This window comes from Episyrphus balteatus, chromosome 2 (genome assembly GCF_945859705.1).
Source record: "Episyrphus balteatus chromosome 2, idEpiBalt1.1, whole genome shotgun sequence".
NCBI lineage: Eukaryota > Metazoa > Arthropoda > Insecta > Diptera > Syrphidae > Episyrphus > Episyrphus balteatus.
This window is the reverse complement of record NC_079135.1, coordinates 83,074,377-83,086,565: the sequence shown is the minus strand read 5'-3', so window position 1 is coordinate 83,086,565 and position 12,189 is coordinate 83,074,377. Positions and strand designations below refer to the sequence as shown.

The following is a 12,189-nucleotide window of genomic DNA, read 5'->3' as shown; positions in this document are numbered from 1 at the left end:
TAAAAAAAAACTAACTTTATATTTTAAATGCTGAATTTAAAAAAAAATAAGTTAAATTTTTTTTTTCAAATTTCTATTAAAAAAAAGTTCTTAGAAAATGAAATACTTTTTAATTTTTTTCATTAACTGTAATACATATTGACATTTCCTTTTATAATTTCTAATCGTTATAAATGTGGCCAAAAAAATTTGAAAAATAAATGCATTTTATATTACGAAAAATTTTTAAAAACAACATGTTAAAATTTTTTCAATAATTTTTTATTTCAAAAATCTGAGTTAAATTACCATTTTTTTAAAAACTTTTTCTTCCATTTAATTAATTTTAATTTTACAAATATATGAATAAGTTTCAAGCTTTTTAAAAATGTGTATTTAAATATTGTAGGTGTTGCCGTTGTGTTTAAATATTTTTGTTTTGTGTTTGAAGTAAATACATATGTGAGAAAATTGCATTTATCGCCTAATCTATTGAAGATTGTCCTTCACTCCCATATAGTTGTTTTCCTTTAATTGTCTGGACAATATTTTTTTTTTTTTTTAAAGATCATCAAAATCAGAGCTGTTCCCTAATATTGCCATTTTTTGAGCTTTAGTTACTCCACTAGCTATAATCTAAATTTGTGTGCGCTCAAAAAAATAATACTTTTAGTATTTTCGTCCTCTTACTTCTTCTTATTTGAGCCCACGTTTTTAATAAGAAAAAAACCGTTAATAACTTTAATTTTATGCAATTTAAAACACTAGACATTCAATGTAAATTTTCGTATGAGTGCAAATATCTGATGCGAATAATTGGCAACCCAATAACCTATAAATTTTGTAAAACGTATCCAATTACCTTCATTTCTACACATTGCATATTTAGAAATTACATAATTGAACGTATTTATATTTCATGGAAAAATTATTACCTATAGAATTTGATGAGGGAAGGTCTAAAGTACGTATGATGGAAACAAATTTAATTACTGCCACACAATTTATATCTATAGAAAAAACAATAGGTATATATTGTTGTAAAAATAACTTGCTTCTCCGAACCTATTATAGGTAGTTATCCAATTAAAATTTTGATTTAGCACCACAATGGTTTTCAAACAAAACCAAGAACCATTTTTGGTAATTTTTTTAACTTAGTATCTAATAAAACATAATGCTGCACGTCAAAAAAAACAAACACTCTTATACATAATATAATTAGTATTGCATTTCCAATTGCTAAACCACATAAAAACGACTTACCTTTAATTACAAAATTGATGTTATTTCCTAAAATGAGAGAAAGAAAAAAAAACACACACATTAAATTAAAATAAATAAATATCAATTAAAAGGTTGTTCTATCTAATTTAATGTTGAGTGAATCCTTTGTAATTAAAAACTCGTTTATCCTATTAACAAAGCATTAAAGTGTGTAATTAATTATTTTAATATCTTTCCTTTATGAGATAAAAAGCTTTAGGTTTAATAGTGGTGTGTGTGTGTGTGTAACTATAACTACACCCATACTCATTTTTCGTGACCACACATCTGATGGCTTATAAATTATTATTTATTATAAATACATCAACATTACATGAATATTTAGATTTAGTTGTTTTTAACCTCATAAACTAAATAATTATATAGTCAAGTCATATATGTATTTAAGTACCAACTGGTGAATCTTTCATGTGCTCGAGTTATTTCTATCAATAAAACACAAAGCACATCATACATAAATAGGTACATCCACGCCATAAAATTAAACAAACTGATACACACTACAAAGGCGAACATTCGCGCCTTTCTCTTGTCTATACGCTATAATTAAACTCATCCGAGACACGCCTTTTCATTATATAATTGTGTATCCTGTCGATATAATGTATATAAAAACAAAACAGAAAAGAGCCTTAACGACATCCGCATCATGCGAAAACTATTAAATCTAATGCGAAAATAGTGAACAAGACAGCTAATTAGAATTAGGTGCGAAGGCCTTGAGCCCATCATGATAGTAACGCAGAGCCTATTTGTAACCTCTATAACCATCCTTCCGTTTGCTCGCGCCTAGGATTTCATTTACGGTTTGCCGCAGTCTACCATAGAGCACCCAGAATACAAGCTTAAGCTATATTCAACGCTCGATCATAATTCCGTATCATTAATTATTATTTTGGGGAAACATTGTCGTTTGTCGTCGTTGTCGTCGAAGCCGCCATCATCATCATCATCATAATCCGTATTTCATCATCGGCATATATTTACCATAACAGAGGCATTTGATGCGTTAAGCAAAAATGTGTGACACCAAAAAAAACAAAAAAAAAAAAATAAATAAATATAAATAAAGAAAACAATGAAGGACTCTTTGTGTCACGATTATAATAATAATATTTAATTAATACATACTTTTGACATATTCGCTTGGGAAATTAATTAACTTGTTATTGAAAATCAGAGGTTTCGTGTTCAGTATCTATATGGTTTATAAATGGCGAAAGCGTTAGACTTTTCGCCACAAAAAAAAAAAAAAAACGAGGTAAGCCTAAATATATATAAATTATTTTAGGTGTCTTCAATTATTAAAATTTAACATTTCATTTCTACACTGAGGGAAAAATGTAGGAAAATTGAATACCAAAGCAAAACTGTTTTCAAACCAAAGATTTAGGGCAGAACTATAATAATTAGAGGAAGAAGTCGTTGCAGAGTTGCTTATAAATATGAGTAGGTAAATGAATTATATGAGTAAGTTGAATTATTTGGATATGGAGATGTTTCTTCCCCGTTTTCTTATAATGATAGAAATAACTAGGTACTACCAACAGCAGCATTTACAAATAAGAACAATTTGTACTTAAAGTGAAAAGTTCTGGTGTAATTGATTTTGGTGACTAACTCGATATTATTTTGAGGTTCTGGAGACACCATATATTTTCAAGGCAAATATGAGAATTAACCAAAAAAAACCCGAAAAAGAAAGCAAAATACATAAGTATTTTGATTCAAAATGTACTTATTTTATAGATTTATTGACTATTTGTGGAGCAGAGGCCATAAGTTGTACAAAAAAATTAAAAAGGTTTAAAATGTTGGTAATTTTCTTCTTTTATAACTATTTTTGTAAAAAAGAATGATTTTTTAAGACGAGTTCTTCTCTTATGTTGTCTTCTTTTCATTTGGGATGTGAACATATCACCATTTAACAAATACAATAAAAGTTACAATGTAAAAAAATTTCCGCTATTAATGAGAATTGGCACCCAATCGCCTTAGATAGTGTATTCGATTGTTAAAAATCCGTGAAAAGGACTTTTTGGTTGCTAAGTAACCAAAACTATAATTCAAAATACAATTTATGTTTCATTTGTCTGTATTTTGAAGTGAAAACTTCTTTAGTATCGTAGTGATTTGAAACAAGATGAAACGAAAACGCGACACGACTTCAATAGAAAGATGAATGAAATTTGTACAGTAGATAGTAGATATTAAATAAATTATAATTATACAAAATTTCAATTAATTTCATATTCAAAATTCGGAGATAACGGTTAAAAGATGTTCTTTTCCAACACACGTTATATCTTTTGATATAGTGCACATACAAATTTGATTTACACTCGGGCGTATACGTAATTTTTTGTAGTTATTTATTGAATTTTGTATTTCAAGTATTTCATAATGCTAAACAGAAAGAGAAATTCTACGATCACTCTGAAAAAAAATTTGGTGTAAATGTGTTTTCGAGTACAAAGACGACCCGTGCCAAAACATCACAATAATAGTATTTTTGGAAGTTCAAAATTTGAGAGCCATTCTAATGCTGGATGCAAATTAAGAAGGTCGAAGGCCATTAGAAAAGTATTATTAAGTTTCCTATAAAGATTTAAAATAGATAAAATAAAACATAAAAAAGTAATTTCTAACTAAGTTTTGTTAAAATGCAACCATTTTTGTAAAAGATAAAAATAGATATTCAAAAAATCCTTAGACCCGTTTTTTTAAAAACTAATTTTTTATAAATAATTTTTTGGAAAAAAAGTTTTAAAATAAAATTGTTATGCCATTTTGTAGCAATTAGTAATAAGCATCTAAAAACAAAATTTCAAAAAAATTCAATGTCCCGTTTTCGAAAATTTGATTTTTCAAAAAAAAAATTTCAAAATTTTTTTAAAAATCCAAAAATTATTTTTTTGAAAATTTTATTTGGTTTATATTTAAATTATATAAATGCTTTTTTACAAAAAGTTTCGTTGAAATCGAATAAGCAGTTTCGGAGATAATCGGATTTAAAAACGGTTCTATGGCAGGTACCGTTAATAATGATTAAAAAAAAAAAATTTCAGTAAAAGATAGACCTTAGCTTAAAACTAATTTTTGAATTTTTTAAATAAAATCGTTGGAGCCGTTTTTGAGATATTTCAATTTTACTAAAATCGGTATATGACAAGTACCGTTATTTTTGGTCCAAAAAAATTTATTCCAAAAACCCCACTGGAGAGTCACCAAATAACGCTACATACCAAGTTTGACATCAATCGGCCTATCCGTTTAGGCTGTAGCTTCGTTTACAGACAGACAGACTGACAGACCATCGTAATGTCATGGAAAAATGTTATCTCAACTTTTTTTTTTTGTACGAATGCATAACTTGATTATATAATACGTACATCGCAAGTAAAAAATGGTTTGGGTAAAAGTTGTAGACATTTGTATTATCTACAACTTTTGCGTTTTTTTTAACTTTTTTCGATAGGGGGTCTACTTTTAACTGAAATCGTAAAAAACACGATTTTTGACACCCACCCCATTTTTCCTAAATTTTCCAACCACCCATATGCTGCTAATAATTTTTCTTTTTATTTCAAAAATTGTTGGCACTGGTCTATAATATGAGGTGTGAATTTTGGTTTTTCGAAAATTTAGTTTTATTGTAAAAGTTCATGAAAATTGAAACATTTTTCCGGCGTAGGTTGAAACAACTTAAAACTTCGTATATTTGTTTAAACTGATACAACCTTTTTGTTTCTATTTGTGTTTCATTATGGTTCTTAATTTGTCCAGGTTCAAATATTAGTAAAAAACTTTAAAAATTTTGGAATAGTGATAAAATTTGGCACTACGGTTTTGTTTGTCATGCTAATAAAAAATCAATAAAGTCTATATTTCATGTCAGAACGTATTATCAAAAAAAAACTAAATATCCAAGATACAAGGGTGGTTTTTGGACAGAAATGAAAAGTTAGACTTTATAATTTAAATTTTATTTTGGTGTAGTGGAATTATGTTGTGCATGATTTAAAGGAATTTGTTTATGCTTCAATAAAATCTACTATTTTAATTTAAGATTTAGGTTATAAATCACTCCCAAATCATATGCTCTGCTCCAAATTTAAATTCAAGTTATAAAATCAAACTTTTCATTCTTCTCCAAAGAACAAAATTTGGGTGGAGTTTTGGTTCTAAATTCTCCCAATTTCAAACGATCACATATTTTCAAAAAAATCCAGTCTATAACGCAAATAGTTCAGAGAACTTCGCAAATGAATGAGATTCCATGCGAAGATTTGCTTTGACATCAGCATAACTCAGTTAATAAACAGGTTGCCGCTGTGAGACAGAGATAAAACACAACCACACAGTTTCGAATTAAAATGATGTACGTAAATCTTTATAAATTCACATGGTCATCCTATAAAATAGTAAGAGAAACTTTAAAGGAGTATCGCTGTATATCAGTTTTAATATGCAAATATGGTAACTTAATGCTTAATTTAGTCATTTATTTTCTCTGAGTGTATCATTTACACATAAAACATAATATATGATATGAGGAGAATTGTTAATTCCTAGATTTATTATATCGCATCGCTGGGCACTATCAGTTTTCAAATTTATATACGGTATAATACCACTGCAAATGGTCGCTGAAAATATAATTCATGTGCCTACTTTATTCGGGTGCATTGGATCAAATTTTAATTGCACCCAGTTACCGCAGAAAAACCCCTTATTTTACCGTTTGTATTTATACCAAATACCACAACCCAATATACCGCACACACACATAAACAAAATACATCAGTGTTACCCCCACCAATAACCATACCAAAAAAACAACCTATCTCCATACCTATATAAAGTCGTTGTTTTGATGCAACGTTTTTGAGTTCATTAAATCGCATGTGGCAACGTTTTCGTGTTCTATAGTCGACCGATAACAGTAAGGCCTCGTAAATTACGGCATCTATTATAATTGTTGTTATTGTTATCCTGGAGCTGATGTGAGCTTTTTGTTTAGCTGCCAAACAAATCTGCGTTGCGTGCTTGCAATTTTGTCGGTGGTTAATGTTTAAATTTATTGCTTCGCTAGTACGAACACAACAACAACAACAACAACAAAATAAAATGAAGGCGAGTTAATTAATCTCAGCTTGATACAATTTCCATAATTTTTCGGCTGTTGTTTGGGGTATTTCATTTTTGGTATTCAATTATGGTCTTTTGATAGAATCTATATGAATAGAAGTTTTAATACAAAAGAAGTTTTTTGGCTAGTAGTGTATAATCTGAATCTGAACTTTTTTATTTTGTTATTAATTGTTTTTTTCTAGCATTTGGTTGGCTAAACGGGTCGTTTGGACGGTTACCGACTTCATGTGAAGGGTTGAGAAGAAAGCACTTGATAATTGAAGAAGTGCCAGGGAAAAACCCAGTATCAATGAGAAATTGAACATGCTTTAGTCTCAAGACAATTGTGTGGCATATCAAACTTTTTTCTCGCGATTTCATATAATTATTATAGTTTGAGTTTTTATATATACCTGGAACTGGAAAAAATGGTCTATGTCAGAAAGTTTTTAAATTTTTGTGGGCCTAAGGGCGTAAATTTCCAAAGCCTATGGTTTTTCTGCAATACTATTTAGATGAAAAAGAGTTCTCACACTTGGTAAGTAATAACACTGATATTTAAAACTTCTATTTATAAAATGTAACTTTATTCAGTGTTGCCAGAGCCGGCTAAAAAAAAAAAAAAAATCTCACACAAAATAAAAATAGTATGGGTTCTTTGAACCATTTTGAAAGTGGCTATTTTTGGCTCCAACATTTCTCAAATTTGGTTCCTTACCTTTAAAATATTCTGGCAACACTGGCTCAATTTGAAGAATGACCTTAGAGCTTAGACCAAGTTAATTTTTAGAAATTATATGGCTCAATGGAGTTAAGCCAACAGAGATATTTTTTTTAGAACTAAATTTTTCTGATCAACATCCTATTGATACCTACTATTGATACCTTTACAAAAAAATTCAATTTTTTTCTTGAAAATTCAATTATCTAAAACGGATAATAGATCAGGAAAATTAGTCGAAACATGGGCATGAAATCGCATTATTCGTGGGACAAAATTTTTTTCATGGAATGTGTTCGGGTGGTTGTCCTTATCATAAAAGTCAATTTTTTAAGATAATTGGAGGTCGGGAGCAGCCCCCATCTTGGAAAAGAGATTAGTATTGTTTTTATTGAATATTGTTATTCATTTTAACAAAAAAAAAAAAAAAAAAAAATAGAAATAGGACTTGTTAGCAATAAAATTATCTAAAAAATGATATAGGTACAAAACAATTTCGTGAGTTGATTAAATAAAATTTTACAGTTGGTCAAAGTTCGGGGTTCTTCTCGCAAGGTTGGGGAAAAATGACATTTTTTCATATATCTGACGAACCTTTGATTTGTTTGGGTAATTCTTTAAGAATAAATTATAGTACTTATTATTATAATTATAATAAGATAAGAAAATGTAATAACGTAAGTTTTTAGTTAATGTGAATGGGCTAAATTTAAACTATTTCAAATTATTAATATAAAAGCTGAAGCTCAATCATTTTTCATAAATTGAAAGACAATTTTGCAACTCGAAAAATGCGATTTAATTTACTAATTTGCCTGGGCTATCAATGAATTTTTTGTCGTGATAACGTCTTATAAATCGATGAACCATGGCAGCCACCACAATATAGTGACGCCATTTCCTTCCGTTCCACTCTCGCACTTTCGCAGTGCGGCAAAAATTTCAATTAAAAATTAAAAATAAACTATTAGAGATACAAAAATCTTCAATAGCTTATTTGAAAGATAATAACCTAAAGTTAAATAAATTTGAAGGATTTAAAAAACTTTCATCTTTTAATAGGGTAAATAGGGGTAAAACAAAATTTCAAAAACTTGGCTATTTTCTAAACGCGACAATGCAAAGAGTTGAATTTGTTTTTAATCAATAGATAAATTAATTGCAAGACTGAGAATGGTATTGAAAAATTCTAAAAAAATTCAAAACCAAGCTATTAATGGTTTTCTAAAACTAAAACATGAGGTAGACCTTTGACAAAGAAGTGATTATAGGTAGTGGAATTTTTTTTTTTTTTGACAATTTGAAAAATGTCATTCGAAAGATAATAAAAAAAAGTTAGGGTTCTGATACGGATTTTTTTTTAAGTCTCTGCGTTTCGAGTTATGAATTTTTTGAAAATCACCTACTTATTTTGGGGGTATTTTTGGGTGAGTTTTTATTTTTTTAAATCTTTTGTAGCATTCAAAAAATCTCAAGCTTATAGAACATGTAGTCTATGACTGTGCGCATACATGTGCAAATTGGTATTTCAAAATGGTTTTTGACCGAATAACGAGAAAAACAAGTTATTTTGTATCAAGTTTTTTGACCTTTTTTAACGGTTTTTTTTATTTTTATCTTTTTTTCTTCAACAGATAAATGAAATTTATATTGTAGATAGATAATATACAGCACTATAGCTGCCCAAAATTTCATTCGATTTTGTATTCACAATTTTGAGATAACGGTAAAATAAAGTTTTATTATTCAACAGGTTCTATCTTTTGATCTAAGGAAATACAAATTTGATTTAAATTTATTGAGCATCCTGATGATGTTACCTTTCATTTTTTTTTTTTTTTTTTTTATAATGAGCGCGCACTAAAGGGGTTTTGGGTACCCTTAATATGTATATATACACAGTACGAGCTTTAAGAAAGGAGGAAGGGATGTAAAAGGAGATACCGATGCACATTGGTTTTAAAGTTCTGAACATTAAAATGGGAGGGAAAAACTGAGGCGGGTAATGCATTCCACATTCTAGTAGTACGACTAAAGAAAGAATCTCTGTATTTGACGGTACGTCCGAAGTTGGTATATCACACATTTGGTATATCACACATAACTGTACGTGTACATTCATTACAAGCTACACAATGTTAAATTAAAAAACTTGCGAAAAACCTCAAAACACCAGTGGAGATCTGTTGCCCCCCAAACAGCCACCAGTGTGGAAAGTACCGTAATCTCAATTTGGAATTTCGACATGGTTGGCTTTAAAAAATACTAGCTTTTTTTCTAGGCATCGCAGAAATAAGATTGAAAAGTTATATGAAAGGTGAAATTATAAGCCTTTACATGATATAAAATTTTTTATAGGTTGTTTTAAAAAAAAATTGATTCAATAGCGTGAGAACATAAAATTATATGTTTTTTTTTGCTTTTTTTGATGAAAATTGATCGGGTTCAAAAAATTCTAGCTCTTTTTGTAGATGAAATGATCGATATATATATTTTGAGCTGAAGCAATAAGCTTTCAGGTGGTATAAAATTTATTATAGGTTATTATATCAAAAAAATGAATTTTTGTTTGATGAAAATGATTTTTTCACTTTTTTCATAAGAAATTATTGTTTTTAATAAATTATTTTAATACTTTTTGCGCATTGTAAAAATTTAAAAATGGTTTTATTATTTAGAAGAAATATTTGGCTTTTTAATGGTATAATTTTTTTTGCAAGCTTTTAAAATAACAAAATTAATATAATGATAAAAGAAAAAAGGTAATTTTTTTAGCTTTTTCTTGTAAATTATGATTGTTTGAAATAAATAAACGCTTCAATTGACTCATTTTAAAAGCACACAACCTGTTTTCTTACGTCGTTATCACGTAAAATATCATCGCCCGTAAACCGGTTTTACAGACAACCTCTTTTTAACTTTAAGATGCAACCTTTTGCTTAATAGAATTTCATTCCTTTAATTTTCAAAATTTGAAAAACCACAAATTAATATGAGCATCAGAATGCCCAAGGAAGTATTGTGTTGTGGAGACATGTTATTTGAAATATTTCTGAAATTACACTAATTGAAAGGCAAAGTATCTCTGATATTCTCAGGGAAAACACTCGTATATAATTTAATATTAAATATAATTGCTTTGGTGCCGAAAATGAGTTCTTCATCCTAAAGCTATTTAATGTTTGTTATTATAATAAATTGAATTTAACACGTAGTAATAGTTGAAGCACGCAAATGTAGTCAAGAACCTTCGTTTTATGTAGATAGTTATATACACATCCATAGTGCGAAACATTTAATTTGACAAGCAAACCTATCTTACAGATATCTGAAAATATACACAGGAATAGAAACATATGTGCTCTGTTCTGTTTACAATGTCAATTTATAATTGAATTGTCGAATAAAGTGTTAGAGTACCATATCTATCTATCTGTTCATCTATCTATCTTTTCTATCAGTTCGTCTCTGGCAAATAAGTTTGGCACATCTTGTGACAGCATACATCCTCAGGATATAACTATATCGAGAAGGATATATACATGCTCGTATCTATACAAACTATTTTCCAAATTCATTCTTCTAATTTATTGCCATCTATTTGCGTTCAATTTCATTTCAATTTACTTCTGGAATATCAGTTAAGAATTTCTTCGGATTTGGGGGCGAGAACACGATGATGAAAAAGAGGTTTTTGAGGTTATAAGTAAGTAGGTATATATGTATAATGCAGAGCGATGGGACATGGAAGAAAGAGAATGAATACTCGATAACATTTTCTATATTAACTTGGAAAAACACATTGTCGAAGTCGTATTCGTCGTTGTGTCTTTGGGGGCTTTCAAGAGTTGAAGTAGGTACATACCTATAAGAGTGCCAAGTCTACCAGAACGTGTATAAATTAGAACGAACATAACATCTTGTGAAAAAGAGGTGGAAATGACAATATTTTGACATGTTCGATTGGAAAATTCCCATTTCTCGACTCATTTTGAGTTTTGTTATGTATAGAGAATACAATGTTTGACATGATTCCAGCAGCTGGTATTTTTTTTTTCATATCCTTTCTTAGGTATATATTTTTGTTATTTTTTTTTTCTTCTTCTTCTTCTGGTTGTTCGTTTTGTATTTGTGTTCGGATCTCAATCTGGAAAAAGTGTATCCTGTTTAAATGCAATAACCAGAGTTTCAGATATAGTATGTAATTTTAAAGCTCTGGTACTTTTTAAAGCTTTAAGAAATTTTTTTTTTTAAAGTGCCGCATTTAAGTTTTTAATCCTAGAAGGCCCGATTAAAAAAAATGGCTTTGGAAATAGAAAAATTGACTGGTGCTTGATTTCTATAACTGTTGTCTCCAATATTCTAGATATAAGAAATTTGAGAAAATGAATCGATATTTCAAAATCCAATGAAAATAAACTACCAACTGAAAAGAAAACAATTCTACGTTTATTTCGTCCGATCAGGCTGCGAAGTAAGAAGAATCGTAGGTCTAAGGGCTCCTAGTGCAAGCAAATGCAAAAAAGCTGGTATTTAACTGGCCTCAGAAATGGAACAATCCAAAACCGGAAAGTTTGTTCCTGTTTTCTGCTCAGATTAATAAAAGATATTCACTATATGTTAAGCAAATAGGATTCTCTCCATATCGGAGTTAAAATTGTGCCAAATGACGAAGCAGAAGTATGAGAAATCTGGAAATATTTTTTTCATAATTTGGTTTTTTCAATTTGCCAAATTTCATTCACAAATAACTTGGAATACTTAACTTGTGAAAGCTAAGTCACAAGAAATGTTACGCGCGTCGAATTAAGCAACAAAATTAAAGAAGCTAGGAATTCTTAAAATGTCCCCCAAGAAAAAATTTACAAATTCTCTTTTGTATAATGAATGCCACTCAATCAGGTAAGAAAACATTCTAAGCCAATGGAAATTCGCTAAAGTTGTAATGGTTTTAAAACTTGTCAAACCATCAAATATAATGAAATCGTACAGGTTCATTTGTCTTCTTCTTGTAATATTGAAAGTTTTTGAGATAATATTTCTTCAGCTAATTATAATAGAAAAAAAGT

The 12,189-nt window shown here is 28.9% G+C and overlaps 1 protein-coding gene across 2 annotated transcripts in view; it reads right to left on the bottom strand.

The window, feature by feature from the left end:
• The window catches only part of LOC129909845 (zwei Ig domain protein zig-8), a 430,837-nt gene that overhangs the window by 286,923 nt on the left and 131,725 nt on the right, over positions 1–12,189 (bottom strand). For both annotated transcript variants that reach the window (XM_055986959.1, XM_055986960.1), the window contains exon 2: positions 1,246–1,272. The gene's annotated coding sequence lies outside the window, so the exon portion shown is untranslated. The remainder of the gene's footprint in view (positions 1–1,245; positions 1,273–12,189) is intronic.